Genomic DNA, 17,311 nt, shown 5'->3' with positions numbered 1-17,311 from the left:
GGCCAGAGGTCATGCCTCACTTAATTCTTTTGGTGCCCTTGTTCTGGTCCAGCTGCATTCTGCAGGGACTAGCCAACAGACCAGAGGGGACTGAGTTTGCAGACTTAGCTGAGAGGCAAGTGAGATGAACCGGGAACGTCCCTTGTACTGGATTTTTTTTACCCTGTGTGTGGCACCATTTGGTTATAGATGTCAAAAAGGGGTAGCAGTCAGAAAGAAAAGTTTTCTAATGTTTGCACTTCATCCTCTATAAGAGGGAGTGTGGGAGAGAATGTAAATAGTTAAAAAGAAAAAGAAAAGAAACACAGCAACAACAACAAAAGCCAAAACTCATTATCATAAAGAAATGTCAGTCCCAAAGGCCATCATGACTGGCTACTGAAAAGAAGTCTGCTAGTTTAAAATCAAAAGTAAGAGCTCTCTTATAAAAACTATACCTCTCTTAAATCCCTGTACCTTTGGTTGGTTTCCTATCTAAATTGTGCTATGATCATTAATTTAACTCTTCTGTAAATGTGAGTGTGTGGAGAAAAATAGTGACTGGTCCCGTTCATGTCAGTTGAAAAAGTTACTGTCACAGAGGCAACGGTACATAAGGAAAGTTTGCAGGAACAGGAAGGCAAGCGAGTGGCCGATTCATCGTGGTCTGGCAGCAAACCCCTGAGCTGTCCCTGACACCAGCACAAACCCAGATCCATTCCAGAAGCAGCCTGGCACCTTCCAAGCCCAGGGCTGAGTCGCTGGTTCAGTCTTGCCATGCCTCAAGGAAGTGAGCAGCCTGCTAATCGTTTTCCAATTAACTGCTGCTTGAACAAGGACACCCAGAGGAATAGCTGAGACTGAAGACCACAGAATCCTCCTGGCCCATCAAAGCTGTCATCAGTGCGTCGGCTGGTGGTCCTTGTGCTCAATGACTCACAGCTGTCAGAAGGGTGCTTAAGGAGGACAGTGTGGGGACAACCTGCTCACTGAGCTGGTCACCTGGCAGAGATGGCTAATGGTCTCTGTGAGTGGCCTTCTGGGCAATTCAGCTCCAGGCTGGTTTTCTAGCTTCCAGAAAGGACCACAGGCACAATCCTCCAAGCAGCATGGCTCATAAGCACTTCTCCTGGAGGGGTCTTCTCCCAGCACCTCAGTTTCTTGTCATACACTATAGTGGGGCACCAAGCCTCAGTGTCCCTGCAATTTATAACGTGGGGGAAGTGTGAATGGCAATGGAGATCTGGGACAGCTGATTTAGGTCCAGTGGTCTTGGCTTCTTGACTGATTTCTTCTTCTCACCATTCTTGGCTTTCCACCTCTAGCCACAATACAAGTCTTCTGCTTTAATAAGCCCAGGCTGCTGACCCTGGCAGGCATTTGGCTATAAGGGGACTTAGGATGCAGCCTTTACCCGTGATGAATGCGGCAGGCTGGATGCTGTGTCTCATACCAAGTGCTCATGCCTTCTTTTTGTTTGCTCGTCCCAGGCGAGAGATCTTGTCTGATATAGTCAGTCATTCCTGCTCATGTTAGAGAATGTTTTCCAAGACAACCATCCTCCTGGCCTCCCTTCCCTGAAGCTGTGGCTTGCTTCTTGCTCTTTTGAAGGCCATTTTCTGTTATAAGCAGGCTTGGGGAGTCGTGGCTCATTTATGGAGGAAGCACAGCCCCCAACCCCCCAATTGTCTCTTGGTCACAAGTGAAGTGCTGGCTTACTCCACTACATGTTCCGAGACTCAGATATGGAATAAGCATCAATCGGACTCTGGGTGTCTTCTATCCTAGGAAAGAGGTTTGAAGGTTAAGGCTCAGACAGTTTCAGTCACTGTCCTAGCTGTTGGGGACCTGCTCCTCATCTGTGGGGTCCATTCTCTCTTACTTGGGCTATGTGATTTCACATGGCTTCCGTGAAGCTTCTTGTATTGATTGGAGTATGTGTCCTTCTCTTCCCTATTTCCTCAAGTCACAACCAGCTTGTTCTTTTACCACCTCCCAAGAGCCCTTCCCTGACAGCCCTGTAAAAGAGAGATGCCTTTTGTAAATCTCCCCTGTATGGCACTTCTGATAGTCACCTATCAAAACTCAAATCTTCCACTAGTTAACTTTTAATGTGTGTATGCTTTCCTTAAGAGTGTCAAGCTTTTTGAGGTTAGAAACTCCTGGACCCTTTTAAAAACATGTAATTACCATCAAGCCTGTCTACCGTTTAAGTGCTTGACAATATTTGTTCAACTAAGAAAGTCTTAATTAATCACAAATGAGCATTGCGAGTTGCTGGGGAGCTTGGCTTTCTTTTGCTGTTGACCTCCCTACTGGAAGTCTTCTACACACATCTTAGGATGTGAGCCCTTCTTAGCTTCAACTTTCTGAGCTTGGAGGGAGCCACAGTAAATTGAACTCCCAAGACAAACTTTCAATTAAACACTTCAAGTACAAAGCGAAAGTGACTCAAAATGTGGTCTGCCCCCTCCCATGCCCTCTCCATAAGCAGGGAAATACAGCATGCCAAGGGAAAGGGTGATTTCTATGGCAACACTCTCTGCCAAATGGTTCTTTGGTTTTTGCTACATGTGAAAACAAACAAATAGTCGCGAGGTTAAAGAAAAATGTATCACCAAGCCTCGAAACTTCTTTTAGTTGTTTGCATGTTTCCCTGGGACCATCAAAGATGATGGGAATGATTAAGGGCCTAGAGAAATGTACTGTTGTGCACCTCTCATGATACAGTGAGGACTCACCCCAGATGCTGCCTGCCACGCAGTGAGCATCTATTGCTATTGAAGTGCTTCTCATTAGGAGATGGTACCCAAAATACGTTAATTTAAGTAATGTAAGTGGAGGGTGGAGGAAAGATTGAGAACTGTTAGCTGGGAGAGGAAGCTGATTGTGACTCCGAACCAGCCTCTGCTATGATTTCTCTGCTCTGCGCTATCTCTAGAAAGCAGTATGTCATCCATAGCTGCAGCAGCACAGATTCATACATATTTACTACTTGCAAATTAGAAAGTGCAGCCTGGAGAAGGGCTGTGCTCTTTGTCTTTCTGCTTTTCTCCCCTCACTGATGATTCAGTGCTCTTTATACACCCGGAATTCAGAGACCGCTTTGGGAACTTGTCATATTCCATGTATACCAATAATGTCTTTGTAATTTAAATGGAGTTTTGTTTTCCAATTTAGAAGCTTGTAGGGGAGACAGACTGGGGTTTTCTCCATCCTGTGTCAAGGCTTTGATGCAATGATTTATTAAGGTACCAGTTGAGATATTGATCCTGCTAATAGCTTCTGCCTGGCCTCACAATGTTTTACATTTTCCTCGTCTAAAAGACCATATTCCCTTTCTCCTCATCTGATGGACCATAAATGCTTTGGCCTTTCCTCAGTAATTATCTCACTCACCAAAGCAGTGGGTAAAAGTCAAGTATTTATAGACTAATTAGTGAAGTCAACATGTCTAAGTGGAATGTTTTACATACTATCTAGAAGTATACCACATAGTGTTGTGAAATTAGCAAAGTTTCCTACACAGAAGGCCAGGGTGAGAAGACAAATGGTAGAGGACACACATGCTCCAGGAGGAAGTTGTCCCTTGTGTGACTGCTAGGACTCAGTCGAACCAAGCTTTCCTAGTGCACGCTTCATTGTAGAGTCTCACCTGAAGCTGTTGCGTTTTTTGTTTTTGTTGCTGGTGTTCATTTTTTTCTTGTTTTTCCTTTGTTTTTCAACTTATAAAAACTTTGTGGTAGTAGCCTCTGAGTCTGTTACATATTTGTTCTTTTTTTAGAGTTTATTGTGTGTGCGTGTGTGCGTGATCATGTACATGCGTTGGAGCCTTCCTGAGTTATGTATATGTGCTGCTTATATGGATGCAGGAGCTTGTGGAAGCCAGAAGTGGGTGTCAGATACCCTGGAACTGGAGTTACAGATAGTTGCAAACTGCCATGTGGGTGCTAGGAATTTACCACTCCCTCACTGCATCCTTTGCAAAAACACTAAGTGCTCTTAACCTTTGGTCTATTTCTTTCACCCCAAGATTTGTTTTTTAGACTTTATTAACTCATGATATGAATGGTATCATCAACATCATTTAATCCTTGGTATACAGATCCAATAAAAATGAAAGGAAGAGCCATTTTATTGCATGTAAAGCTCCTTTGTACTTAGAAAATGTCCAGAAAAGTTGGGATTCTTGCCTAAGGTGTAATAGGCTTGGTTCTGAAAACATGCAAAGGCTATTGGTGTAACAACTGGTATAAAAAAACTGCATGGGTCCAGAAGTCAGGAAGCCTGGTTCAGGGTGTGGAGGAGATGGCTTAGCAGGTGACGCCCTAATGATCTGAGCTCAGTCCTTGGGATTCAAGGAAAGTGGAGAAGAGAATTGAGTTCTAAAAATTGTCCTCTGACTTTTACCTGTGCCCTATGGCACATGCACAGCAACACATTGTGTACATAATACACATGCATGTCACACAATATAAAATACACACACACATATATTTAAGATAAAAAACCCTGTTTTGAAACTAGAGATACAAAAGCATTACAGAAATCAAAGATGATAATGTCTGCTGAATTATTTTGTTAATTGTATGGAACTAGAGATAAGTCACTCTTTTAAAGAGCATTTCCTGGGGCTGGAGAGATGACTCAGTTAAGAGCACTGGCTGCTCTTCCAGAGGACTCTTCCCAGCACCCACATGGCAGTTCACAACTGTCTGTGATTCCAGTTCCAGGGGATCAGACACTCCCACATAGACACACATGCAGGTAGAACATCAATGCACATAAGAGAAACATAAATAAAATCTACTTCTTTAAAAATAAAATTATATAAAAGCATTTCCAGTGGCACTTAGGTCACTGAAGGATTTCTTTCAAGGTAGCCAGCTTGCCCGAATACAGTTGAGTGAGGAACAGTGCTCCCTATTTGTACATGTTTTCTCTCTGATCAAGTGGATGGATGCCTTTGCATCCTGTGTACATTTTTAGAGAGGTGAAAAATCTTATGTGAGTCTCAAGGCTTTGCAAATATGCAGGAATGTTTCAATATGTAGGGCCCAAGTCAATTGCTTCTGTGTCCCTCCCCTTCAAGTGACATTTGCACACTTGCACAGGTACTGTGTGCTTTCTAGGTCTAGAATGAAGAATTTGGCCAACAACAAAACTGCGTGTCTGCCTTAAATGATGATCAATCACCAAGTCTTCCCCATAATGTACCTTCTAATTGTTCATTGCCGCGAATGTCTTTAAACCTCCTACTTCTCATTATTTGCAGGAACTAACAACTTGCGAAACTAGAAGCCAAAGACCTGAGTCCCAGATCCCAAAGATCTGAGTCAACAGGGGGCCCAGCACCAGAAGTGAGCTGGTTCCTGAGAAGTAGTGAGTATTCCCAGCTGCTGAGACGAGAGCTTTCCTTTCTGACCTCTCAGGGCAATCAGGGATTGCACTTTCCTGCTCCTGTCTTCCTGCGTGTGAGCTGGAATAACAGTGACCCTGCATTCGCAGTCCCTGTGTTGTTATTACGGAGACTACCTAGTGTCTGCTTCCCAGGTCAGCACGGTTGTTGCAGCAGGAGCCGTCCAGTCCGAAATCAAACGGTGCTGCCTGCATCCAGTCGTGCTGCCATCATTTGTGTCTCCCTTGCCCCCCTGTGTGCCTCGCATCCACGTTCAAGCACCAGTGGTGTCCTTCGGTTGCCCGTGACTGCCCGTCTCTCCCCATTTATAGTACCACTCAATGCCCTTTGTGTGCTGTCTACAGACTATCAGAGGCGCCGGAGTTAACCTCTCTTCCTAGGTATTACAAAAATGCCTAGGTTTTGATGGTGGTGGTGGAAGTGGTGGTGGCAAATGATTAAGTCAGGACAAAATCACATCCCTAAACTAGTTTAGAATAAAGTTTCTCCTCCCCTAACTAAGGCTGTGTCTCCTCTGTAAGGCTGTGAGTCTCCAAAGGTGGCTATTGATCTGTTTATTCATTATTTAGTAGAACACTGAAACCCTAGTCTATATTGATGGGTGTGAGGTCAACTATATGAGTGAGGTCAGGCAGGTCTCAGGCTTGGGTTGGTGCTTCCACACATAACTGGAAGGTTATGACCAGTCATGACCTAGGCAGAAAGTATCGTATCACCCGTATGGTGTTCATACTATTTATTTCCAGAAGTGTCTGTGATGTTAACTGGGCCCATCCTGTAGGCAGTAACAATTTTAGTAAATGGGAGGGGGAGGGGAGTTACAGAGATTAGGAAAGGCAGAAAGAGGGCAAAGGGCAGCCAGAGCTTAACCCTAACCCCCCAAATCTCCTTTGGCCCTGGGAGTCTGTGTAAATGAGAAAGAGAAGAGGCAGGAATAAGGGCAAAAGGAAAACAGAGAAGGCTCTTTGAATACAGTAAAAGCCTCCAGGCTAATAAATATGTTATGATGTGTTGTTTATCTCCTAGACTAGAGGTGAGCCCTTTCCCGTGGCTGCTACGCATTTAAAAAATGAATCAGCTTGTGGACTCCCTTGCATGCCCCCTTCAGGGCATCAGAGAAGGCTCCCTCAGTGCGGTTGAGAAGCCAATAAATACTTCAGCATTTTCTTTTAAAGCCTTTTCCTCCCCTAGTCAGAACCCTCAAAGCGGGTTGGTGAGAGATCAGAAATCTGTCAGAGTGACAAGGCAAGGGGCCTTGGCCTGTGCTGCAGAGAGGTCGGAGACCGAGACATGGGGTGGAGAAAAAGATGGGGCTAGAATGCCCAGACAGGCCAGCAGGACGCTGACACAGGAGGAGGCCCAGAGTAAAATTTCATTTTCAAAACTCAGCCTCTCCTTCTCCCTGTCCTCCTCCCTCTCCCACTTCCTCCCTCTTCTTCTCCCTCTCCCTCTCCCCCTCACTCACTCCCTCTCTCTCTCGCTGGTGTATGTGTGTAGAATTGAAATGCTTCCATCTTACTGAGTGTTCTTTAACTGGAAATGGCTTCACTCTAAAACCCAGGAGCACCTGTGCTGGTCATGCTCCCCTGCTCTGCCTGAGGTAGCCACAGAAGAGACAGCTCAGGGCATCCCCCTGCAGGCTAGAGCAGCAACTGTGCCATAGGACATTGGGCATAACTGAACTTGCTTTAAAGGTGCTGGCTGCTCTTCTCTGTGGTCCTCAGGAATTGCAGTTTCTTAACCCCAGACTGTGAAATCTGACTACATTGCAGTGTAACTGTTTACATAAAAGTAGCTTTGGTATATAAAAATGTTTCATACATTTGAGATATCTGGACCATCATGAAACAAATATGCTGCCATGTAAATCTTAGAAGACAAATAAGCCCCTAAACCTGGTTTAATAGTTCCTTCCTGAAGTCTCCTCACTGGCCACTGCCCCCTCTGTTCTGTTAAGAGTAAGTACTTGGAACAGGGTTTGAGAAAGTATTCCTTAAAGAAATACAATCTCTAATTTTACCTTTATTAAAATCCTTGCAAGTAAGTAGGTAAAGGTGCTTGCCACTTATCCTGACAAACTGAGTTTGTGATTCCTGGTACCTGCATGGTAGAAGGAGAGAACCAAGTCTTGGTTATTTGACCTCCATGTCCTAAACCCATATCTTGCATGTCCATACATACTAAAAATTAAATAAAAATTCTCTTGTGGTGGTTTGAAAGAAAATGGCTCCCCAAGGGAGTGCCACTATTAGGAGGTGTGGCCTTGTTGAAATAGTCGTAGCCTTGCTGGAGGAAGTATGTCACTGTGGAGGCTAGCTTTGAGGTCTCATATATGCTCAAGCCATGCCTAGTGAGACTACTTCCTGTTGCTTGCCTACAGAATTCTCCAGCACCATATTTGCCTACACACTGCCATGTTCCACCATGAAGATAATGGACTAAACCACTGAGCTGTAATCAAGCCATACTAACTAAATGTTTTCCTTGTTAAGAGTTGCTGTGGTTATACTGTCTTTTCACACCAATAGAAACCCTAAGACAGAAGTTGATACTGGGAGTGGGGTATTGCTATGATACATCTGATCATATTTGTGTTTGGAATAATATGGACTTTGGAAATTTGGGTTAGGAAATATGGGCAGTACTAGTAGGGGCATGGAAGACCATGGTGCTGTGTATGATTTGATGAACTGAGGCCTTGCTCATGAGGTTACAGAGGAGAAGGTGATTAATGTGTGGCCTAGAGATAGTTCTTATGATATTTTGGTGAAGACAGTGACTGTGTTTTGCCCTTGTCTGAAGAGTCTGCCTGAGGCTAAAGTGGAGAGTTTTGGATTAATTCTGTTACCAGATGAAATCTCAAAACAATCTAGTATAGACTCTATCCTGTGGTCATTAGCATTAACTCTGATGAAGATTTATAATGAAAAGAAACAAGCTAAGCAAACAAAAATACAAAATTTACAGTTGAGAAAAGAGACACCAGGAAGTGGAATAGAGCTAAATCCTGTGTTCACATAGATAAAGGAGTTAAGAACTGGAATAAAGGGCGTGGTGACCTCAGAGGACCTGTGACCTCAAGCCTCCCAGCTAATTTTCCAACTTGAGAAAAGGAACTAAAGAAAAGTTTAGAGCTGGGTGTGGTGGTGCACAGCTTTAATCCTAGCACTTGGAAGGCAGAGGCTGTCAGATCTCTGAGTTAGAGGCCAACACAGTCTGTAGAACAAGTCTCAGGGCAGTCAAGCTTAGGAAGTGAAAGACAGAAGCTGATGAAATGTGATTGAACAAGGGGACATGTTCCAGCCCTACTACACAGTAGAACTTGGCAGCTTCAGCCATGTGGTTCTGGAGTTAAGGATAGAAGAAAGGGGATATGCAATTTGCCTCCATGTCTAAGGAAAGCCACTGAGGACAGCCTTATGCCAGGGATGTCCCTGAATGAAGGCCTAAAGAGGCCATTACATGAAGCTGAGAACTTGAAGCCTGGATAGCCTTGGAGTCCCCAAGATGTTGAAGATACCAGAGTCATGGACTACCTGCCAAGGGAAGCTACTGACAGGGAATGGAAACCAACCCAAGAGAAAGAAGTATGCTGTAGTCAACAAAGCTGAAGGAGTTGGAGATATGAAGCATGGTTTGACATTAGACATGGAGATTCTGAGTGGAGTTTGTCCAGCTGGTTTTAGGTCTTGCTTTGGTCCAGTGTTTCCTCACTCTGCTCCCTTCCATAGGTTTTGGAATGGTGGTGTATATATGTTGGAAGTATGTGATTTGCTTTTTGCTTTGGTTATACAAGGGATTACAGTTAAGAGATTGCATGAATCTCAGAAGAGACTTTGAACTTTAAATCTTTACTTAAGTTTGAGACTGCTATAGACTATGGGGAGTTTTGAAGTTGGACTGAATGCATTGTTTTCATTACGATGTGGCTACAGTCTTTGGGGGCCAGGGAGTGGAATGTGATGGTTTGAAAGAGAGTGACTTCCAAATGGAGTGGCACTATTAGGAGGTCTAGCCTTGTTGGAGTAGATGTGGCCTTGTTAAAGGAAGAGCATCACTGTGGAAATAGGCTTTGAGATCTCATATATGTTTAAGCCATGTCCAGTGAGACAGACCATTTCATATTGTCTGCCTATCAAAATATAAAATTCCCTAGCACCATGTCTGTCTCATACTACTATACCCCCAGCCACCTTATTCCCTGCCATGATGATACTGGACTAACCCTCTGAAACCATAAGCTGCCACCACAATTAAATGTTTTCCTTTGTAAGAGTTGCTATGGTCATGATGTCTCTTCACAGCAATAGAAACCTCAGTGAAGACACACTTGTCTATGCTGATTCAGAGATTCCAGAGCTGTTAGTGGAATACAGCAGAATCACAGCAAGAGGCTACTCTCTAACCATTATGGATTACTTATGATCTAGCTCACAAAAAATCAGGAGCCATATTTTGTGATATGTAAGCCTTGCCTAGATAGCACAAACTGATATTTTATATTACTGTTGTTATATCTCAAATGGTTTATTGAACCAAGATAATTAACTCTCCTAAGGAAACACAAAGCACAAATTCTCTGCCATATACAAGTATCCTGGAAAGAGCTATTAGAAGGTTTTAGGAAGAAAATGTTATGACAATATTCATCGAGCATACGTTGGTGGGAAGGTCACATGATACCCTGGAAGTTCTGTCTCCTCATGTACTCTGGTGACTGACTGCCGCATTAGGCCACCTTGAGATGCATGTACAGCTTCATTCAATCTCAGGAAGTAGGTGTACTTTGTCTACATCAGGGTATAAGGTGAGAAACTTGAGTAAGCAGAACTCTTGCAATGCCCATGAGGAATGGCACACTTAGTTCTCTGTCCCCAAGAGGTTCCTGTTCCCCCTGAGCTGAAGTCGGGTGCCTAGCATTTGGAAGATTCTTACTTGAATATCACATTCAACACTGTGCCTTACAACCTGACCCTGGTACCTCAGTGTTAGTCCCTCCTGAAACTGGAAGACTGAGGACTTCAGCACAGCCTAAATGCTTACTAGAGTTCAAGCTGCCATGATGGGGTGGAACCTGCAGTTCTGGAGCTAGGTTGTTATGGCAAGATAGCATTGGTATTGGATACCTGAGAGGCTCAGAACACATCCACATCAAGAGCCTTCTCTAGATCAACCTATACAGTCAGGGATTTTAAAATAATTGTAAATCTCAGCTATGTTAAAAGTAAAACGTCATCCAGAAAGTCACACATCACTGTTTTTGCACGAAATGTCTTTGATCATAGTGGGGGCAAAACTGCTTTGATGAAGTGAGGAGACAGACTGGGCATGCCGATGAAGCTAGTAATAACATAGTTATTTTGCTAGCATTGGGGTTAAACACAAGGACCTTATACCACAGTTTGCATTCACTGTGCTGCCATTCTTGTTTGTGTTCAGGGCTTAATGGCTAGCTAAAAATACATTTGTCAGTTGGTGAATTTTCAAACTGCCACCAGTCGCCATTCGAAGGGTTGCCTCCTCACCCTGCAGATCCCTGGAAATGTCGGGGCTAAGGACTTCTTTGTTGAATTATCAGGAGTCTGCCTCTTTTTTTTTTTTTTTTTACTTATTTTTCTAATTCAAATCACTGATATTTTGATGGGATGTAATTAATGTAAATGTTTTAGTTATTCTTTTTTTCAGTTCACTTGATTATAAAAGCAGATGCTGGCTGGGTGTGGTGGTACAAGCTTGTAATCCTAGCACTTGAGAGATAGATGCAGGATGCAGGACGATTAGGTGAAGAGTTCAAGGTCAGCCTGGGCCATAAGAGACCCTGTCTCAAAATACAAACAAACAAATGAAAACCACTAAAAAATGTAGCAGAATGAAGAAATCCAGAAAGGGTTTCATATTGTAAGCACATTACCCCCTCCATACCCTAACCCATTAGCCTTGGATTTTTTAGTTATGTCTGCCCATGAGTTCCCCCCTCCTTCTGTCACTTAGAATTAGGGTTCTGTGACTTGAAACTGGAATAAGTCTAATGATGGCTTGGTCAGGATAAATGGAGGGGCAAGGGATTGTTTTGTTTTACTTATATGAAAGTTTGTTCAATTTTTATTTAAAAAGAAATGGTGTTACTTTCCTCATAGTAGTTTTCTTCCTCTGAAAGAGACATCCCTTCTCTCTGTATTCAAATTATCAGAAATTTGAGTCAGGCCCAAAGCAGTTGACTTATTTCTGAGCAGAGTTTGTATCTGTTACACTCAAAAGATAGCAAAATCTACAATCCCAACACCTGGGAGGCAGAGGCAGGTGGATCTCTGAGTTTGAAGCTACCTGGTTTACAGAGCGAGTTTCAGGACAGCTAGAACTGTACAGAGAAACCCTGTCTTGGAAAAAAAAACAGAAAAATAAGAACAAAGACAAAAAAGAGATAAGCACACATAAGAGCTCTACAAAGAAACCCTGTCTTGGGAAAAAAAAAAAAACAAGAACAAAAGCAAAAAAAGAACACATACAAATAATAATAGTAATAGTAATAATAATACCATTAGCCATGTATAGAAATTATGGCCTTTTTGCAATAGGTCTATTTGGATTTTATGGTCCTCTAGCCAGTCTCTTGGAGAAAAGAGACCTGGGGAGCAGTGATGCCTAAGAAACAATTTACGGTCTCTACCTGCCTTGGACAACAACACCTAGGGTCAGGGGATGACTGTTTTCTGGGATTCACAGCCATGTCTTGTTATTAGCAGAGCCCCCCCACCCCCACCCCTACTCTCTGAGCTCCCTGTCAGAGCTTAGATCTAGTGTAGGCTGTGTGAGCCTCTCCAGCTCCAGGATGTGGTGCATCAGTCATGGTTTGTAGTGTCTGATCACAGCCATTAGCTCAGGTTTTCCAACAGAAGCATTCCATTTGGGCCCATGTGAGTGTAATGCACTCCAGTTGCTCCTACATTTATCTTATCTGGTGATCATTTAGGAAATTCACTTTCAGATCTTTCTCTTTGATGCTTTTGATGACTTTATCAGTTCCTATTTTCAATCAAAGATAACTTTTACCTTCACATCATTAATGAATATAAAGTTTGCTTTTCTTACATAGGCTCCTTGACACTTACTGGCAGCATGTAGTAAGTTACTATATTCTTCCACAGGGCTCTTTGGGTTTTGTGAAATCATTTCATTTCCATGCTTTTTGCCCTTGATTTGTTTTCTATTAGGGAAACCAAAGAAGATACAGATTTGAGAAAATGAACTGGACAAAATAAACAAAACAAACCAACCAACCAAACAAAAAACCCCAGGTGTGTTGCTCAAATCTTTTCTTCTAGAAGTAAAATCCAGGCTTCGTTACAGACTCCTCCTGCCCAGTTGTTGGATGAGCCTGCTCTGGCCTTCTCAGAGATATCAATTGTCATCAGTTCTGAGGCAAGCCGATGAGCCAAGCTGATTCTTCTATGATTTTATGGTTGGCTGAGCCAGCTTAACCAACAATGCTGCAGGCATTGTGGGAACAATAAGCCTCAACAGACCCAAAGGGGAGGTGTTGACAGCTCAGATGGGAGGTGGGTAGTGGAGTCCTGCCTGTGTCTGCCTTTCTCAGAAGGCACACACTTCCAGGGAATCCCGCTGCTTCAAACCAGTCAAGGGCTGCACGAGGGAGCGGAGTCTATGGTGTTTTATTCACTCTTTTCTGTGTTTGTTTGTTTCTGTTAAAGCCATTGAGACAGTAAGGGGTGAGTATACTAGTAAGTGAGAGAGCTTTTGTTTTTTACAGTTGGTTTATTTAGAACAAATTGTCAATTTTTCTCCATTGAGCTACAAATAATGAGAAAGCAGAAAATGAGGAGATGGGACACATCTGAAATGCTGTCAAGACTTGGCGAGGGTGGGGATCTTTAGAAGGTGGTTGAGCTGAAGACATACAGAGAGGTAGCAAAGGACATTGGTTTGCTTCAGGTCCCTTCTAAATACCTCCCTTGCTGTGAGAGTGACAGAAGATCCCCTTCTGTACCCAAGGCCCTTGAGGGATGTGGCCCCTGCTGCTCACCGGTGACCTGGTCCTGAAATATGAAGGTACAGCTCAACCTCCATCTGCTGCCTGGGCCACTCTTGACCAGAAACAGGGCTTGACAGGTCCCTCTGACTTTTCCTATCCAGCCTGAGTGGTACTGTCCTGAGGGACTGCTTCTAACCCTGCCCAGAATGGCTCGCACCTCTTATCCCTTTATTGTCCATTGGACACATGCTACCATCTGTTGTGTGTGTGTGTCTATGTGTGTATGCATGTATGTGTGTGTATGTATGTATGTGTGTGTATGCATGTTTCTGTGTGTGTGTGTCTGTGTGTATATATGTATGTATATGTGCTGTCTGCTTGTCTGTTTTGTCTTTCCAACCAGAATGCCTGTTCTATGAGGGCAGAGAACTTAGTCACCACTGGAGTTCTAGGAGCTCAGTATCACTCACATACTATAGGGTCTCTATTAGTACTTAACACTGGAACTTTCTAGACCTGGTTAAGTGAGGATCCAGCATCTTATATTTCACATAGACAAGAAGTTTTCTTGTCCCCTATCATTTATGGGGAATTTTCAGCCTATTAAGATAGCAGGGGTGTGCAGGCACAGCTTAGTCCCCTCAGAATGGGGGGCAGAGAGGCAGCAGCAGCCACAGCAGGCGGTTAGCTATAGAACTAGAGGTGAGAGTGGGGGTTGAATTTGGAGGAGAAAAGGGGAAGTGAAGATATGAAGCTCATGTACCCGCTCCCCTGGCCTACCTGCTCCCCTGGCCTACCTACTTCTCTGTCTGGCTTTGCTGGCACGTTCCCCGGGATTATCTTTTAGAGCTGGAGGAGGAGACAAGGGGTAAGGTGGTGAGGAAGGCTATGGGAAATCTGTGTGATCTTGTGGAGATGGGGCAGAGAGGAAGGCAAGGCCACAGCAGATGGTTTGCTTCGGAGCTGGTGATGGGACTTGGAGATTGGATGTAGTTACTCTCCCCCTCCCCGTAACTGTCAGGGTCCCTGGAGCACAGTCCAGGCTGCTGCCTTTATTGAGAAGGTAGAGGAGACATGGAGAGCATCCTCTCCCTTCCCCAGGGAGTCTATGGCCAGTCACACAGCAGACATTGCAAATATCAGCAGATCCTCCAACCTTTCCTGTCTTCCTGTATTTGTGTCTTCAACTTTACTTTGTGAACATTTACTCCTAACACTTACCAGAAAGTAGGAGGAGAAGCTGGCTCACGGGCTCTCACCATCCATGTGACCTCTCACAAGTCTGGGGCCTCAGACCCCAGAGGCTATTTAGGGTCCCAGTCCTTTCCTACCATGGAAGCATTTCCTGTTCATCTGGGACCTCCTATTTATGTCCTGAGGAAGGAGATAGAAGCTTGACGAAGAGATTACCTTTGTGTGATCGGTTTAATTGCAGGATAATCAGCAAATGGCCACCCTAGGTTCACTGGAAAAGGTACTTGCTGACAAATTGCATTTTCATTTCTACCTTAAGAACTGTGTGAGGGAAAACTCAGTGGCTTCATACACGTTGGGATCATTTAGAAGTGTCTCTCTTCTTACTCGAGTACATGTAGCCTGTTTTACCTGGGGCCTCACTTTAGTTTAGTACTCTCTGGAATTCTTTGAGATGGCAGAGATGGTGTTCAGAGGATGAGCTTCACCTCCCCTGGACTCAGTGGTACTGCTGGTGAGTATGGGGTTATTGGAGAGGTGACCTTGGAGGTCACCAAACAAGCATGGTCTAGTGGACAGACCAGTGGGTGAAGGTTCAGGGGTGTGGGGTAGTGGGGCAGAAGAAATGATTTTAAAAGAGAACAAAACATGGGCTCTGATGAAGACGGCTTTCCAGAAGCCCTTTCAGACTTAAACAACTGTTCTCCCTTGTCACTAAGTTCTCCCCTTTGAAGAGAAGCATGCACGTCTCTCCCTCCCTGGACTCCTCTTGAGCAGCCGCAGGTACTAGCTTCTGTGAAGCAGCTACCAGCTTCTTCACCGAGTCAAGTAACACACCTTACAGGTGATACTCCCTTGATGAAGCTTGACTTTCTTCCCAGTGGTAGCTGGGAAGTCACGTGGAAGTCACATGGTTCCTATTGTGCTTGTTTTTCTACTCCCAAAATTTAGCAAACTCCTGGAGCCTATTTTGCAGGTGTATGGTGCTAAGTCCATTGTGTTTTCAGCATCCTTCCCTGGTTGGCTTTTGTCAGCCTTCATCAAGCAGCACTGGTGGATCTGAACATGCATGGGCCCCAAGGGGAAGAAAAGAGATGAGCTGTGGTCTTCAGGTCAGTGGAAAGCAAGATACTTGGTTAGGTGTCAAGGAGCCAAGAAACAGTGACATACCTGCTCTCTCATTTCACTCAAATTTTAAAAATTAAATGCCTAACTTTCGCCAAAATTCTGGCACAGATCATCTCTTTGCAACAAATGCAGCCAAGGAGACGATATTAGCATGAACTTCCAACCAAAGCCCTGGGGCTCAGAGCAGGTGAATAAAGAGGCAGGTCCACAGAGCTGGCGAGTTAGTCTCAGGCTCAGTGCTCTTGTTCTCCAGAGGAACAGTCATCTCCATGGGAATGTGTTTCCAAGTAGAGCCACCTCAGACACTAATTGGTAAGGTCATCTCTTGAAGGGATGAAGGAGAGAGATGGCCTTGACCATCATTAAAAGGTGTGCCTGTGCCTAAGGGATGTGGAAACTGTTCAACAGCCAGTGTGAGGTGTAAGAGATAACTGGGGATTTCTAGTCAGTCTGAATCAACATTTTCTTCTCTGCTCCATTTTTGGTAACAGGAATTAAAAGAAAACTCTGCTTTGTTATGAAGATAAAAGTGCAAGCAAAAAGATGACCGAAAGGTCGTTGCTGTAGCAGTCCTCACAGTTGGAAGTAGAGGGCAGGGAGACTACTAGACCTTGGTGATTGTGGACCATGAACCATGATGTGTAAAACATTTTATAGAACTCAATGCCCATTCCTATACACTATTTCTATACAATATTCCTACACAGTATTCTTATACAGTATTTCTATACACTATTCCTACACAGTCTTCCTATACAGTATTCTTATAGAATATTCCTATCTAATATGCCAGCATGTACAAGAAACAATTAGTCGCCCAGCTGTCTCCTCTCTCTTCCTATTCAGGAGAACCACCCTGACAGCAGCCAGCAGACACTCTAACCTCACCCTCTCAATGCCCATCTTTTTTCCGCATTTCCATGTCCAACATCTGTGCATCTTTCCTTTGCTGGACACTGAATTTGTCTCCCCAGACTCACATGCTGACATCCTATCCACCAAAGCCATGGTACTGGGAAGTGGGACTCTGGGTGTGATTTGTTCATGAGACAAGAGCCCTCACAAATGGCAAAGAGTCCCCAGAGCACTCTCTGCTCACTCTGCCAGGAAAGCACACAGCCAGAAGTCATCTGTCTATGAACCAGGATGTAGCCCCTCATCAGGACCAAATTTGCCAGCACCTTGTCCTTGGTCTTCATAGCCTGTTGTTTATGAGTTTATGCACCAAGACCTCTGGTCCTTAAATTCCAAAGCCCTTTGGCATCTCTACTACCTCATTTTGTAGCCAAGAGTTGTATGTTTGTCACTGGCGCTGTGCAGTTTATGGCTGCTGAGGGAGTTTCCACGGGCAAAGGAACTCTCTCTTTTGGGGGAGATGCTTTTTGACATAATTTTATCACTGGAAAGAAATTTCATTGTGACTCAGCAGTCTTATAATCCTATTAGAAAGTTTTCCTTTATATTTTAGAGCTCAAAATTTGAAAACCCAGATGCAGTCTAGCCCCTGTGAGTGCTTTGTGGGTGATCATTTTCAATTGTAAATTTGATTTTGTAACAGGAATGGCTCCTTTGAAAGTCATGGTGCTGGAATGTCCTATTAA

General features: G+C 44.0%; 1 protein-coding gene across 5 annotated transcripts in view; it reads left to right on the top strand.

The window, feature by feature from the left end:
• The window catches only part of Enox1 (ecto-NOX disulfide-thiol exchanger 1), a 557,937-nt gene that overhangs the window by 217,795 nt on the left and 322,831 nt on the right, over window positions 1-17,311 (top strand). For all 5 annotated transcript variants that reach the window (XR_005881833.1, XM_013114092.3, XM_013114091.3 and 2 more), the window contains one exon: window positions 5,255-5,361. The gene's annotated coding sequence lies outside the window, so the exon portion shown is untranslated. The remainder of the gene's footprint in view (window positions 1-5,254; window positions 5,362-17,311) is intronic.

This window comes from Mesocricetus auratus, unplaced genomic scaffold, assembly GCF_017639785.1.
Source record: "Mesocricetus auratus isolate SY011 unplaced genomic scaffold, BCM_Maur_2.0 Super-Scaffold_2245, whole genome shotgun sequence".
Taxonomy (NCBI): Eukaryota; Metazoa; Chordata; class Mammalia; order Rodentia; family Cricetidae; genus Mesocricetus; species Mesocricetus auratus.
The sequence above is the reverse complement of the archived record's forward strand: the minus strand, read 5'-3'. Positions and strand labels throughout refer to the sequence as shown.